The 5,106-nt window shown below is 39.1% G+C and overlaps 1 long non-coding RNA gene across 1 annotated transcript; it reads right to left on the bottom strand.

The window, feature by feature from the left end:
• Positions 1-821: 821 nt before the first annotated feature.
• Positions 822-4,091, bottom strand: LOC106885264. Its single transcript, XR_001411413.1, has 3 exons — positions 3,539-4,091; positions 3,289-3,432; positions 822-1,897 (listed from the first exon to the last, which is right to left on the bottom strand). It is a non-coding gene; the product is annotated as an uncharacterized LOC106885264 (long non-coding RNA).
• Positions 4,092-5,106: the final 1,015 nt, after the last annotated feature.

The raw sequence follows: 5,106 nt of genomic DNA, 5'->3' as shown, positions 1-5,106 counted from the left end.
GCCAGCGGGAATTAGAAGCCCGAGGGAGTTGTTTTTTTTTTTAAAAAAGGACATTGGATGCTTTTATTAAAGAATATTATTCATCTACTTTTATATAAAAAAAAAAAAAAAAAAAAAAAAAAAGAAGATGGCATTGCTGCTCAAAATAAATCAAGCAGCAATCTTTCCACCTTCAGTGGCCTCCAGGTCGCACTACCCAGTCATTACTTAATCACCATCATATTTTATCCTCGTTTCATCTGAAGTGTTGTGTTTATGCAAAAATTCTTTTCTACAGCTTTAGGCTCCTGGATGACTTGCAATATCTCTGAGCGCAATTGTCTTTTTTAACTTCCATGTCATATTGAAAGGACACTGCAATCTCTATGTTCTTCAGGCCTCAACCCCACAGTGTGTATCAACAGGTGAACCTGCAATTCCTTATGGAAATCATGTCTGTATCAATTTGGTCTCAGCAGGAGAGAGGATCCCACAATGTAACCTTCTGTTTCTGGAGAGTATAATGCGGTGGATACGAAACATTAAAATTCATTGGTACTTTACGAATCTCCATTTTAATTTATAGTGTGATAGCTTTAACTCACCCTTCATTCCTTCTTACATGAAATAACTTTCTTAAAACTTTTGCTGGCCTGTGTGACCAACCAGAAATTGTCATTTTTCTTTATTATTTGTCTCATTAAAAAAGTATAGAAGTGGAAATCTGAAAATAAAGTATCCAAATTTTTAATGAGACATTTTATGATATCCCAACACAATTCTGCTTTCAGAAACTTATTTTACATTTTCAGATTTATGTTTATTACAACAGTTTAGTATATTTGTAGTCTCATTACTATGCTTATTGTGACATATAACTTGCCTATATTTCCAATCTTTTAATTTTTTCCATTAAAGAGGCACTAACAACACAGAGGCACAATTCAAAGCTCATTAAAGTTTGGAGCAGATTGACTCAACCCCAAGTTCAAATATGTTTTTGCTATTATCACACAGTATGTGAAGGCTCTATTTTCAGCATGGATAAAAGTTAACACTTCTTCCCATCTCCTTTTCTTATTCTTTCTTTTCTAGCTTCTTTCTTCTTGATGAGAACAGAAAACATCACTTTGTATTCTGGAAGCAGATTCCACTTTGCTCAAGGTAAGCCATAGCTCCTCTTCTCCTTACCTCCTGGTCTTTGGTCCTGCCCAACAAATGTTACCTGTTTGAAGTCAAGCAGCTGAGATTCTCCTCAGCTAAAAAGAGGGCATCAAACTAAAACTGTCCCCTTCCAGAACATATGGAACTGCAAAACCCCTTGAACTCTGACCATCACTGATAGTGCCAATGATGCTAACTTTTTTCTTTTTCCTTCCTGAGGACTACCTCAATAGCTCTTGTCTTTAGTCCTCAGTGGGCAGCCCCTAAGTTATCCTTAAATATACAGAACCTTTCTGTGTTCCAATCAGCTATTTCCATGTGGATTCCCAAAGCTATCCCTTGTGCTTACCTTGGCTCTTACTTTTATTCCGCTAGCCCTATAACACCTCTTGCAGTTACTTCAGCTGTACTTCAGATGTCATGAAACACACTCCTCAGAACAAAGCAATACATTCCTATTGAGTGATCTTTTGGTGATGACTTTTAACCCTCAGCTATACTCTTCTCAATCTGGTCCTCTAATGTCTCATCAAGAGCATGACAGCTGCTGTTGATATAAAGAATAGACAGCGTCGACTATGAGTCAGTTCTCCTTCTGCCATGTCTGCCATGTCTGATGGTTGTTTCTGCTGGTGTTCCTCCAGCAGAGTTCTACTTTGTCGTCAGCAGAAATTTCAGCAGGTCTTCCATCTCCACTTGCACTTTGCTGCTGGTTTTTTGAACAACAATATTACAGCAGTGCAGTTCCAAATACCTGAGTGGAATTATATAGAAGTGGAAAGGAGAATAAGGTCTCTAATTTGCATATAAAGAAACATAATGAAGTAAAGGGTGTAGCGAGTCTCACAGAACTTAATTGCAATGTTTCCGTGTGATTTGGAAGTCAAGTATTATATAAGCACTTTTTCTTGTAACTCCATCAAAACTATCATTAGCCATATTCTAAGTAGCCTTTTTCTAAGTTTGTAAAAGGAAAATAAACAGTACTTTGAGCAATAGTAACTTTAATTGGAGATTCAGTTCAGGGAATAAATCTCAGTGCTTTTTAATTTACTTCTCAGTAGGCTACAAGGTTGTATAATTTCTGAAAAGGAATATCAGCGTGTAGGAAAAGTGGCTGACAAGTGCAGTCACACTTTTCTTACATGTACAGTAATCACCAAGAAATAATGCCAGCAATTGTAAACCAGTTTTTGAAAAAGAATACAGACAAGACCTTCTGTTTGACAACTGTAGTTGTGTTTAAGCCAAATATGCAGTGTTTGATGCATAGATTCCTTCTTCTTTTGTTAATCACATTTATTTCACACTGAAGCCTGTAATGCTATGTACAGTTACCCCTTTACTAAATATTAGATACTGTTTATCTTCCCAAGTACTTCTCATCCCGTAAGAGCCAAAAATAGGGATAGAACAGTATTATTGCTATAAGATAGGGAGCCATTTAATCATAAATACAACAGAAATGACTCAAAGAATCAAGGAAATTCATAATTAGAACAAATTAATTGCTGGAAGAAGGGCTGAAGTCCTGGACTGGAGCTCAGGATTCAAGACCTGTATGACTTTGGGCAAAGTGAAGTAGGAGATCTCCTGGAGATTTCAGTTGTCTCCATTTTCTAACTGAGAAACAGCTCAGAGTTGTCAAAGAGCTTTTCACTGCCCTGTCTGCTGGATTGACTTATTGTGGCTATTTCTGAACCAATGGAGTGCAGAGTGTTTCTGAGGTGGATTCAGACTGTGCGCTGGACAAATCTCAGCTCGTACAAGGATGCAACACACGGTAGCCCTACCTTTTCACTCCCCCTCCTCACACCTTGTCTCTCAGAGGAAGGAAGTGTGGCTACACAAAGCCAAACGTTATACTCTGCAGCCATGCTATTCTGTGGACAAATTCCCTATCAGATGATCAGGACACCAGGCAGCAACCCAAGAAATTTCTGTCCCTTACCCACAGTGAAAACCGCAATCCATGTGAAGATATAACGGTTTTGGGAATATGTTCATAAATATTAATAATAATGGTATATACGGTTTGGAGAATACATTAATAAAAAAGGGTTAAACTTCTATGCTGGTTTGGATAAAACATGCACTCCTTGGTCCCTCATACTACCAATGAATGCATAAATCTATGTTCTTCACCTCATAAATTATTTGTTCTTTGGTCTTTTGTCCATGTGGAACTGCAACTGATTAAAAACTCAACATCTCTGGAAAACAATTTGCAGTCCTGTTCCACAGCTATATGTAGGAAATTCAGGGTTTCTTGCTCTCCAGTGAACTCCCCTGGATGGAATAAAAAGGGCATTAGTCTGTGCTTGTCTGTGCATGCCTGTGTGCTCATACACAAAAAAGAAAAGTCACCTCATGCATTACTAACATACTGTTATACCTCATAGCAGAACACAGCCCAGCACTGACCAGTAGTTCAAAAAAGCTCAGAGCAGCTTGCACAATGGGGTCGGAGAGGAAGCAGAGAAAAAAAACAATCCTAGAATATTGATACAGCACCAGAGATCTATATAAACAGTATTAAACTTCCCTGATCTGAAATATTGCCCAGATCTTGTTTCAGAGCTGTGGAATATAGCATATATCCTGTGAGTCCTGTGAAGACGGAGTCAGGTTTGGTCTGTGTTTTTTTTCCAAATATCTCCGTATGATGGAGAAAAGAGGAGCTAAATTACTTGGGGTAGGAGGGAATAAACAAGCTGTTGCTGATGGATCCCAGCAGTGAGAGGAAAGCTAATGGAAAGTAACTCATGCATACTTTCCAACTATCTGCAGTTACATGTCTGCATTTTACACATATGTATGGTTAAAAAAAAAAAAAAGTATATATTTTTGATGAAGCTACTTAACTTGTTTCCAATGCTCTGCATTCTCTTATGTTTGGCATCTTGCAAGAGAGCGAGGTCTGTCTTGTCTGGGCTACTGCACTCTGAGTTATACTGAACTCTGGAGAGAGGGAGAAAGGAGAAAAAGGTGTGAAACAGGGACAAAAAGCCTCCCAAGCGAGGGGCTGCCTGCAAGAGGGAGCAGACCCGTGGCTGTGCAGTTTGAAGTTATCTGCCTGGAACTGCCAGAAGATTTGATCCTGCTCTTTCATCTGCCGATCTCACAGAAAACTAACCCAACGAAGAAAAGGAATCCCTAGTTTTTCAGCAGCTGCAAAGTAAGCCTTCTTGCCCTGTGGCCAAATTACCGCTACAACCAACAAAAAGGAAAAAGCAGAAGCTTTTAACTGAAAACACAAGGGATGAAGTGGGAACTACCATTTCGGTGGCAACCCACGTGAGAGGTGGCATGAAATGGTACCCTGAGAAATCATAGAATCATAGAATCATAGACCTTTCCTTAGCAACCCAGGAGAAGCCGTATGGGTCTGTTCGATAACACCTGCTGGACAAGGGGAAACAACCAGACCTATAAGGATCAGAGCAGGCAGGAGGGAGATTTATTATATTTCATCTGTTTTAACTATAAAAAATGTCTTAAAATAAATGGAATGCCCTGGTTTATTATTTTATATTCTAAACGAAACATTGATTTAATAACTGGAAGCCTCTGGTGGCCTTTCTGTGTTAAAAAACAGAGTTGAGGGAAGAAATTCCAGTCCTTGGCTGCATGTGATTCCAGGTCTAGTAAGGAAAACTTTCAGTAGCGCTTTTAGAGAGGCTGGCAGGAGGTCTGTCAGTAACAGAAGATGCCCACAGTGATCTTTCCAGTTAAATCACTGGCCACTGCATTCCCAGGAACTGGCAGGAACTGCTTAACTTTGTGCAGTCCCTTCTTCCAGCTAAGATCTAGACAAAAAAATGTCCTTGTCTGCTTAGACTGCTCTTCAGTTGAATATTCTGGTTTAAATTGCCTATTGAGATATGAGGCTTCTGCAGCATCAGGAAATAAGTTACCATCGACAGCATGTCTAGAGATCAACTGTTTCATCAATGTCGGGAA

This window comes from Calidris pugnax, unplaced genomic scaffold, assembly GCF_001431845.1.
Source record: "Calidris pugnax isolate Ruff unplaced genomic scaffold, ASM143184v1 scaffold1, whole genome shotgun sequence".
Lineage (NCBI taxonomy): Eukaryota > Metazoa > Chordata > Aves > Charadriiformes > Scolopacidae > Calidris > Calidris pugnax.
This window is presented reverse-complemented; position numbering and strand designations above follow the sequence as displayed.